This window comes from Theropithecus gelada, chromosome 2 (assembly GCF_003255815.1).
Source record: "Theropithecus gelada isolate Dixy chromosome 2, Tgel_1.0, whole genome shotgun sequence".
Classification (NCBI taxonomy): Eukaryota; Metazoa; Chordata; class Mammalia; order Primates; family Cercopithecidae; genus Theropithecus; species Theropithecus gelada.
In genome coordinates this window covers 187,992,608-188,004,237 of record NC_037669.1, presented here as the reverse complement: position 1 = coordinate 188,004,237, position 11,630 = coordinate 187,992,608, and the positions used below count along the sequence as shown (strand labels likewise).

General features: G+C 34.8%; 1 long non-coding RNA gene across 1 annotated transcript in view; it reads right to left on the bottom strand.

The window, feature by feature from the left end:
- Positions 1-507: 507 nt before the first annotated feature.
- LOC112619724 overlaps positions 508-11,630 on the bottom strand; it is a 44,484-nt gene continuing 33,361 nt past the window's right edge. The window contains exon 6 of the long non-coding RNA XR_003118285.1: positions 508-1,758. This is a non-coding gene — a long non-coding RNA (uncharacterized LOC112619724). The remainder of the gene's footprint in view (positions 1,759-11,630) is intronic.

Sequence of the window (11,630 nt, the reverse complement as noted above, 5' to 3'; positions counted from 1 at the left end):
GAAAAATTAGTTTTTTAGTTCATTTAGCTACTTAGTAACAGATTCAGGAGCAAAATAAGCTATCTGAGTTCCCGGTCTTCTAATATTTATAGGAATGGATGTACACAATAGTTAAGAATAATAGTTAGCCTTGGAACTCAGGAGAATCGAACACCCGGATGTATTTTATACCAGGCAGCCAACTGGTGGCCACATTCACCATTTAGAATCCTGGCTAGCTTCTCACGCCATATCCAACTATGGCTTTTCCAGTGAGAGCTCTTCAGGGAAATGGGCCAGGGCTTTAAGAAAAGAAACAAACAAACAACAACAACAACAACAAACAATTCTAGCCTTCAACAATCTGTACAATATCTAACTCTTAAATTGCTCAAGATTCTGCCTCATCACAACTCTCTCTACAACCTTTAACACCAGTGCCTTCAACTACTGTCATTGACACAATATCCTGACCGGTCTTCATCCAGAACCCAGGTTCATACTGCCTTTTGGACAGTTACACCTTAATATCTAAATAACATATCTAAATGGAAATATAACTGTAATAAAATGGGAAATCTCTAAAGCTGAGGTCCTTACCTCTGTTGCTGTGGTATATTTCTCCTGTTCTATGCTCCCTCTCTCCATGCAATTAAACCTGCAAAATTTTAAAATCATTTGTCAATTGCGTTTCCACATTCATAAGTCATTTTCTTTCTTGCCTCCTGCTCTCTAAAAGCTTCCCTGGCTTCTCTTTTCTCTGTGCTCTACCGCTTACTAGAGCTGACAAATTTCTTAAAATCCCTGGGGGTTAGCATTTGCAATTGTAAAAGAAGGATGGTCATTTCAGTTACCTTAAAAAAGATTATTATACTGGGATCATGGGGGTTATTGGATGACTTTTTCTGCTTATTTTTCTTTTGTGTTACTTTCTACATTTTCTGTAAAGAGCATTATTTACTTTAATAATAGCCAAATAAATGCACAAAATTAAAGCAAAAAATAATAATTTTTTGTGCCACTTTTGCATTTTTATTTGAAAACTATATTTTCCTCTTTTAAATTCAAGCAGTAATAACTAATTATACAATGAAAAATCCCTTCATCTGTGGCAAAAACTGGTAACTATCGAGCAAAATTTTTTGCCTCTTACCATGGCACGCAACCAAATTGCCGCATTGTCAGACTCACTGGCACTTAGGTGTCACCACGTGATAGATTCCTAGCCAACAAGTAAAAGTAGTAATGTGCAACCTCCAAGCCTTCCCATAAAAATCTCCATCTGCAATTCTCCATGCTCCTTCTCCTTCTTCCAAATGAATTTTGCTATCTTTGAGAACTTTGGAAGTCAGTGGGAAAAAATGTTACAAAGTCGGTCATCCTGGGTGACAACTGTACAACATAAGACACCCCCACCCTCATCATTACAATTAATGTAGAATCTCAATGAAGCGATATGTGAGCAAAAAGAGACTTCTATTGCATTTGAGCCATTATGTAATTTGGACTGTATATGTTACAGCAGTAAGCCAATTTTAAATATATCTGACTTCCCAAATTGACCACTTACAACAATCAGAATAGAGTAGGTTTATTTGGTGGCAAACAAAACCCAAAATTTACAACAGTTTAAAACAGTAAAAGTTTATTTCTTGTTTCTGCAAACTTCTTGATAGTCCTGGTGACTGTCAGCCAGTTGTCCTTGTATATGAGTCAGCCATTCAAGCTGCTTTTACCCTGTGGCTCTACATTTTCAACACAAGACTCTGTGCATGCATACTGGCAGAATTTAAAAAGGGCTTTTCGTTTTTGTCAGCTCAAAAGTCAGTCGCACTCATTGTATTTGCCAGACCTAGTTTCCTGGCTTCAGTTAACTGCAAGAAGTATGGGAACTATAATCTTCTGTATGTCCAGGGAGAGAACTAGCTGTTAGTGAACACAGTCATGTCTACTACACAACTGTTATCTATTTCTAGAGAAATGAGGGTCTACTATATAGACAGTGTTTGAACTTTTGCTTTTTCATTTAACATATTTTGCAGATTAATATATAAATTATTCCTTTCTAATGGCAGAATTTATTCAATATGTCACTCATTGTCAGAAATTTGACTTATTTCCAGACATTTTCTATTGCAAACAGTATTGCTGTGAACATTATTTGAGTATATACTAGAATATCTATGAGATAGATTCCTAAAAATAAAATTTCTAGGTCATATTTGCATTTTTAATTTTGATATATAGTTTTATGATACATATATGTAATTTTATCCAATGAGTTTGCATGAATTTACATCATTGGCAACAACTTAAAAAGGAAGTTGTTTCAAGTTTGCAATGACAGTATATTATTAAAATCATGTGAGGGTATTAGGTGTAATCTGCATAGTAGCCTATCACATTCAGTCATGCGTTATTGAACAATGGGGTGCCTTCTGCAAAGTGTGTCATTAGGTGATTTCCTCATTATGTGAACATCACAGAGTATACTTACACAAATGTAGATGGTATAGTCTACTATGCAATTAGGCTAGATGGCATAGCCTAGAGGCTACAAAACTGTATAGCACATTATTGTGCTGAATAGTGTAGGCAGCTGTTGCACAATGTAAGCATCTGTGTATCTGATCGTAGAAAATGAACAGTAAAAATACAGTGTTATACTCTTATTGGCCTGTATATGTCACCTGTCTTGACTGAAACATCCTTATGTGGTACATGATTATATTTATATTTAACAGAGTAAACGTTACTGAATATTGATTTTGTTTCTAATACTCAAATTACATAAAACATTACACACAAATATGTACCCACATTTTAATTATGTTATTAATTTTCCTTTTAGAAGTGGAATTACCATATCTACAAGTGTGAACTATTTTAATTTTCTTGATATTTTATCCAATTGCTTTACAAAAAGGTTTTACCAATTTACACTTCCTCCAGAGTTATGTGAAGGCCCCTCTCACTTCACCTCCACCAATACTAGGTTTTATCATTTTTTAATCTTTGTAAACTAGTAAGCTGCATAAGGGCAATACCGGAAATTGACAATGCCACCTCTGTAACAACTAACTTATGGGACATTAGCATGGCAAATTCCATTATCAAGAATATTCTAAGGGGTACGTTTTCTTAGCGTTGCATTTTTTTACAATGTAGCATCTTTTGAGAGGTAGAATCACTATTCCCCAGTGGCACGTGGTTTTTGTGAACATTTCAGTCATGTTATCTTGTTACAGGAATTCTCTATTCCCCTGTTCCAACAAATATCCTAAGCTGTGCCAATTCAAGACCTTCCTTAATATTAATCTACAGAACCTGGAATAAATAAGCTGTTGCCCTTTAAGGGAAAGGGCAGTGTTGCTAAACTGAGAGGAAATACTACTGGAATGGCCAGGGGCCGTATCTTATTTAAAATATGAAGAATGAAGCTAAGCACAGCTAACAAAAGAGAGAGATAAGATTTTAGCGATTCTGAGTGCATAATTCCTGCCCTAGGTGCTGTGTTTTTCTATAGCTCTTGCTTTCCACTTGAAGCTATTCTTTTCTTCCCAGTCAGTGAGTTTCTTTTGTATAAACTAATTTGAGCTGAATTCTTACCTTTTGCAACTGAAATAATTCCTACTAATACACACATTAAAGCAGTACCTTTACATACTTCTCTGCTACTTTGCATTCTGATAACCAGAATGGTAGTCATCATAGACAATGTAAATCTTATTAAATTTCATAAAGAAAGCAGTATTAGATCCACAAGTGTCTCCCAAATATTCAAAGATACTTTTCAGAACTTGATATAATTTTAATATTACTGTATTGATTTGATTACAATATATTATTATAAACTGGAGATCCTTTTCTTGATATGTAATAGATGAGTCCAAAACCTATTAGCTTCCAACCCTGCTGAGTACCTGTTACAGAATTTTACTCTTTCGTGTCCCTTGAAATAGGAGTCAAAGGCTATATTTTGGAGTAAGAGGCAGGTGCTTACATCTGGACATCTAGCCAACCTTTAAAGCTGAACTAATCTAGAGTAGCTAGTCTTACAAAATTGAATAGATTGTTTTAGTTCAGTTTCCTCACCTATAATAACCTCATTTGAATGACTGCTAGAATCCCTCCTTGTTCTCACATTCTAATGAATTTTATAGTAAAAACGAATCAATTTTATAGTAAATTTAACTTCAAAGTAGCAAGTCTGACCTTAATCCAGTCCAGAGTATGTTGAATAAATAAAACATTGCTTTCATTTATTCTCCTGTTGATGTAAAAATGAACTAGACACTTTACAAATCTTCTGCTTTTATTTCTTTTATACAGTCACAGTGACTTAGGTGTTTCTGAATAGCCTAGATCAATTAAAGCATTATATATCATTTGACATTTCAAAATCATTAGTTAAAAAAAGTTACATTTCTGGTGGATTGATTATTCTGTGATTATATAAGGTCTATAAAATTTGTTCCTAGTTATATTAATAAATAATTATATTTGTAGGTTTATCATAAGAACTGTAGTTCTAAATACCTTTTATTTAAATAAACTCATGATTTTTCTGAATGGCAGTTAAATAGATATGGACATCTTTTTAGAAAACTATTAAATCAAGGTTTCCTTTGGGCATGCAATTGCTTGGCCTTGATATGGATTTTTAAGTAAGCATCTTAAAACTGTGGGATTCTCTTTCTTTTCTTTATTTTTTTTATCAAATCAAGAACCCACAAAATGAAATGATGTTACAGTAGAAACTACATTTGGCAAATAGAATGAGAGTAACAGCTCCAATTTTCTACTTTTTTTTTTCTTCCACATTAACATAATTCCATTAAGAATATCTACAGAGAATTTCTGGTGTGCAAGACCATACATCAGATATTGCAGAAGATAAAAGAAATGAAACAGAAGTAACTCTATTCGAAGGTGAATGCCTTCTCCAGCAAAATGAATAAAATGCACACATGCAAAAAATTATCGTCGTTACTTACATATTTATTGGGCATCTTTTGTCTCCAGGAAACTTACATTTTAATGAGAGAGACATACATAAAATAACTTTAAATACTGCTATGAAGAAAGTAAAACATCACAATAAAATAGACAGTAACTGGGAAGTTACTTTACGTTAGATGATCAGAGAGCTTACTGCAGCAGTAGAATATAAACTAAGACCTGGATAACAAGAAAAAGCCAGTCAGAAAGATCTGAAGAAAGTATTTCAGGATGAGTGAATAGTTCAAGGCCTTAAGGCATTAATATAACATATTACTAACAAAGGAGGCTTATGCTGAGGTGCCCTAGGACAAGAGGCCAAGAGAATTCAGAGGTGTAAGAACATAAGTAAAAGCAGATATAGGAGATTTGTGAGAAACAAATTAAACCTACCTCAAATTTGAGCGGGTTTCATTAAATGGACATGTCAAGGTCAAGGAAGAGAACCCAAGATACAAGGAAAAGCATAAACTAGGAATTTCTAACACACAGTTACAGTCTTAGATTAATACTTTAGGAAATAAATCTGAGTTTAATTATTAAAACTTGAAATTACATATTTTATTCTCCTGTCCTGTGTGATTTTTTAAATATTCATTTACAAAAATCCTTCTCTAAGAATTTTCCAAGGAATAATTATAATTATTTGAGAAATAATTTGTATAATTAAGAGCTAAAAGAAACTTTAAAGCTCACCTAACCCAAAACTCTAAACTTACAGATGAAGAAGAGATCCAGAGAAGTAAATCTTGCCCATTGTCACAAAAATAATTGAAGAGATAATCAAGATTTGAACCTAATTCTGCATTGATTCCCAATCCAATACTTTTTATTGTTTCCTTATTTTTCATTATGAGCATAATTACTTGTATAAACATATAACAGTAAAATTGTATATATAATGTAAAACATAGTATGTGTGTACAATGTGTGCGTGGGATAATTAAATCAAGCTATTTAACAAATATTTTTATGGTGTGAAGGTTGTTGGTCAAAGGACACATAATTAGTCAAAGGGTACAAAGTTTCAGTGATGCAAGATAAATAAGTCCTGGAGATTTACTATACAGTATAGTGCCTATAGTTTATTTTACATTGTATACTTTCCAATTTGCTAAAGGGTGTATCTTCTGTTATCCCTTCTTATGACAGAAAAGTAACAATAAATAAAGAGGGCAAGAGGAAACTTTTGGAGGTAATGGATATGTTTATGGCATATATTGTGATGATGATTTCCTGGGTGTACACTTATCTCCAAAATCTTCAAGTCATATAGATTAAATAGGGATAGCTTTTTTGTATGGTCAATCATATCTCAATAAAGTAACTTTTAAAATATCTGAGAAAACTCAGGCAACTAAAACAGAGTAAGATATGAAGTATATCAGATATAATTTGCTTAAATGAAAATTTTAAATATCATATCTTTGGATGCCTTTAATATTTTACAACTAGAGATGATCCAAGTTTTTTTTCTTTAATGTCACAATCCTTCACTTGCATGCAGGTATGATTTCTAAAGAGGTCAAAGGAAAGGGTGGAATTTGTAAGATATCTTTTTTTTTTTTTTTTTTTTTTTTTGAGACAGTCTCGCTCTGTCGCCCAGACTGGAGTGCAGTGGCTCCGTCTTGGCTCACTGCAAGCTCTGCCTCCCGGGTTCACGCCATTCTCCTGCCTCAGCCTCCCGAGTAGCTGGGAATACGGGCACCCGCCACCGCGCCCGGCTACTTTTTTGTATTTTTAGTAGAGACGGAGTTTCACTGTGTTAGCCAGGATGGTCTCGATCTCCTGACCTCATGATCCACCCTCCTTGGCCTCCCAAAGTGCTGGGATTACAGGCGTGAGCCACCATGCCCGGCTGAATTTGTAAGATTTCTTGACAGAAAAATTTCAATCTATCTGAAATATCACACTGTCCTATCACTCACTCAGCATTTTTGAAATTGAGCCTTCTTTTTATCTAAAACCACAATGTAAAAATTTGTTGATGCAGCTTCTGAATATTTTATACCAAATCCCTAAGTATTGTTCAGGAATTAGAGAAGAAACTTTAAGACCTTTGTATTTATCTTTACTAGATTAAGGATGATTACAGGCCAGGAGCAGTGGCTCATACCTGTAATCCCAGCACTTTGGGAGGCTGAGGCGGGCGAATCACCTGAGGTCAGAAGTTCGAGACCAGCCTGCCCAACATGACGAAACCCCATCTCTACTAAAAATACAAAAAATTATAGGCATGGTGGTACATGCCTGTAGTTCCAGCTACTCGGTAGTCTGAAGCAGGAGAATTGCTTGAACTCGGGAGGCGAAAGTTTCAGTCAGCCTAGATCGTGCCATTGTACTCCAGCCTGGGCAACAGGAGTGAAACTCCATCTCAAAACAAAAAACAAAAAAACCAATGGTTTTTAATTAACTTTTAAATATAAAAATGTTTACATGAAAGTACAGCAGGTGTATTCTCAAAAAAGGTTAAACTCTGTTTTTTTAAAAAAATCTCTCTCTTAATGCTATTAATGCTATTTGCATATGAAACTTGTACTCAGCTGCCTAATTTTTATCTTATTAAATGCAAAATAGATCTGTAAAATCCTACTAAAATAAAACTCAAAATGGACACACTGCATATACATACTTTTTAAAAACTCAATGTATTAGTTACCTTACAAACTGCAGTTTGTGTGTGAATCATCTCATTCATCACTTAACAATCAGTTATTTTTGGATAGAATGCCTAAGCCCAATAGTGACAACAACATCACAATTCAATTTAATGAGAACGGCTATTTCTGAGTGAAACAGAGAAAAGTGAGAACAAGAACAACATGACTAGTTCCTAAGAATGCATATAACTTCCAATTATGCCGGCTAATGGATTTTTAAAGATTGTCCTAGATCTTTCCTTTAATTCCATTGATTTGATTTTCCATTTCTTTCTCTGTTCTCTGTCAGATTCATTTTTGTTGTGAGCACAATCATAGCAGCACTCAAAGCCAAAAATATTTTCTAGCAAGTTGGGCTAGGCTTCGATTGGCACTGGTTGCTCAAATATAAAAAACAAATGAGAAGATGAGAGGTATATTAGTGAAGTGCAATAGCACCAAATGGGAAAAGGATAGACTTGTTGAATATGAAGGAGACACCTTAATTCTCTAACGTTCATTTGGCACAACTGTAAAAGTAGAATATTAGATTTACCCTTTATCCTCTAATATGGTTTTGATCTTATTACTACTGTATAAACTTTTAGAATTAGATGATCTCTAAGTTAACTTTAGCGATCACCCAAAGTAGTCCATACATCATTTGAGTTGGATGAAAACCTTCGTGCATTTATTTATATGGAGTGGCTCCTTAGAAGTTTCTGGCAAATCAAAGAAATGTCCTGAATCACTCCTAATCTTTCAATGGTTGGGAAATTCAGGACCTCATAAGAAACCTGACTTCTCTACTTCACATGCTCAGCATCAGTAATTGAGAAAACCTCACAACCTCAATCATAGGCTAATATTTTTTATTTGACATCAGATGATATTTAGTCTTTCAACTAAAATTGTTGATAATACTCAGACTCTTCAATTCAATGTGGTTCAGTGTCCCAGCACAGGACTTCTGGAAGATTTTGGGGAAAAAAACAAAAGCAAACAAACAAAAAACCCTCTTATTATTAACTCAGCCTGTTTTCTCTCAGCACAGGTAATTTACTGGAGCTCAGAATAACAGTATTCTGAAACAGCTCTTATAGATGATATATGACTGCTTATGCTTCTGTCAGTAGCATTCCTTCCATACTTTCCCTGTACCCAGATATCTGCCTACCTAATTATTTAACCAACAATAAACCCCAATATGTACAGTGAAGGTGAATTTTGAATGGTCTTGTGATTCTGAATTCAGTTTAAGTGAGGTTCTCGCCAGCATGGAAGCTTGTCCTTAACATAATTTCCACGAAAATGTACGATATTAAACACCTTTCTCTGTCTCTCCTTTACCTACTCACTAAACTCTCTTGTGGATCAGACACAGTTACAAATTACCGCTTCTGATTTATAAATATCTAACAGTTTTGCTTTATCAATCTCAATTAACTTGCTTTAGAAGTACTAACCAGAAAGGAGAAGCAAAGGGAAAGAGATTAGGAAAGACGCTTATGTTGAATTTTAAAGAATGCATTGCTGGGAGGTCAAAATTAATACTGTATTCCTTTCAAATATGCTATTCCTCATGGGCATGAAAACACATTAGTAGTTAACACACACTCTCCTCAAGATAAAATAAAAGTTTCAAAAATCAAAATATTGATGACATTGTCCCAGTAGTTTGTTTTCAAAGACAGGAAACACTTTTCTAGTGACTTGGGCTAAGCTTGGGTTAGCACTGGTTGCTCAAATACAAAGAACAAATGAGAAGATGAGAGGTATATTAGTGACTTGCAATAGCCCCAAATGGGAAAAGGATAGGCTTGTTGAATATGAAGGAGACACCTTAATTCTCTAAGGTTCAGTTGGCACAACTGAAAAATTAGAATATTAGATTTACCCTTTATCCTCTAATATTGTTTTGATCTTATTACTGCTGTATAAACTTTTAGAATTAGATGATCTCTAAGTTAACTTAGGACAACTAAGTTATCATCTGGGATCCATGGACCCGAAGTAGTCCATACATCATGTGAGTGGGATGAAAACCTTTGTGCATTTATTTATTTGGAGTAGCTCCTTAGATGTTTCTACCAAATACAAAATTTCCAGAATCACTCCTAATCTTTCTATGGTTGGGAAATTCAGGACCACACAAGAAACATGACTTCTCTATTTTACATATTCAGCATCAGCCGTTGGAAACCTCATACCCTTAATCACAGGCTAATATTCTTTATTTGATATCAGACGTTATTTAGTCTGTCAACTAAAACTGTTTCTTGATAATACTCAGACTCTTCCACTTCAATTCCGTGTGGTTCAATGTCCCAGCACAAGATTTCTGGCAGATTTTGGATAAAACAAAAACAAAAACAAAAACAAAACACCCTTCTTATTATTAACTCAGCCCAGATGGTGATGTCTCACACATTGTCCTTGCTGGGTTCAATAAATCTGACATTTGTCCTACTGAGCTGATGTCATCCACATCTCGTCTCTCTTCAATTCGTTTGTATTCCTTTGATCACAATTGCCATGTATTCTGATGCTTTTATTCATAACTAAGAAAAACACTTTGGATACTGCCTTTGGCTTTCTCCCAGAAAGCCAACAAGATGACACCTTTTAATTCAACAGCCAATCCCTCTGTAGCTTAACCATTTCGAGTACATTCTAATATTGATTTTTATATATTTTTCCATTGATAATGATTTTCTATCTTTAAAAATAGGTACTCTCTTATTTCTTGCAATCAACTTGCCTGTCTTTTACTATGCTAGAAGTTGTTATTCATCTTGTAATAAAGCAAGGTGGTCTAAAGCCAAGAAAGCCAAAGTAGCATTTCAGTCACACCACATTGACCTACGAGATGCATTACCCTAAAATATGACTTTAAAAGATCCAGATAGCTCAGTTGAGGTCTTGGGGGGAATCTCCTACAACTCTTCTGTTCAGGCCACAAGTTTTCTCTTAACTTTGTTCTTAATCTTTTAGATAGATATAGGGCCTTGAGATTCTGTAAGTTTCCCAGCTCTTGTTATTGAGAGAAAGATGTCTTCATAAATCTCTCACAGATAAATATGGAAGATCAAGCTGTCAGAACTAGAAATTGTGTGCTGCAAGTGATTTCTTGTATGACGTAAGGTAAACTTCTTCACTTTTCTTGTTCTCATCTATTTTTTTTTTGTTTTGTTTATGTAGTGAATGTTAATTACACTTATGTTTTCTGTTCTTTCATAGAACATATGACTGGGACAACATGAGAGAAACAGCTTTGTGGGCTTTTACATACTATAATACTGTGATTATTAAAAACGAAAATGCAATAGAAACATTAGAAATAACAAGTAGAACCTAAATGGTCTTCAACAGAGGTGCTAAACAATTTGACTGCAGTAATTGTACAGGCTTTAGCTAAGCGTAATGTGACTGATTATCAGCTTTAACACAAAACATTTTCAGGCTTTTCTTAGTTGATGTGACTGCATCAAGGTGAGCACCTCCAATGTTAGCTCACGAAAGTTTTCACTGGCCGGGTGCAGTCACTCACACCTGTAATCCCAGCACTTTGGGAGGCTGAGGCGGGCAGATCACCTGAGGTCAGGAGTTCGAAACAAGCCTGGCCAACATGGCGAAAACCCGTCTCTACTAAAAAAATATAAAAATTAGTTGGGGGAGGTGACAGGCACCTGTAATCCCAGCTACTAAAGAGGCTAAGGCAGGAGAATTGCTTGAACCCGGGAGGCAGAGGTTGCAGTGAGCTGAGATCGCGCCACTGCACTCTGGCCCAGGTAACCAGAGCGAGATTCTGCATCAAAACAAACTAACAAAAAATATAGTTTTCATTTAGCATACATGGTTATTGTTTCTGCCTCAGGAATCATCATGTTCCAGAAAAATAAATAAGCCAGGTCTAAATATATCCCAAGAAATTTTGATAAGAAATAAATAGCATCCTTAGTTCTGCTATGAAGATATTATTAATCTTATACTATATTTAATGAATAAATA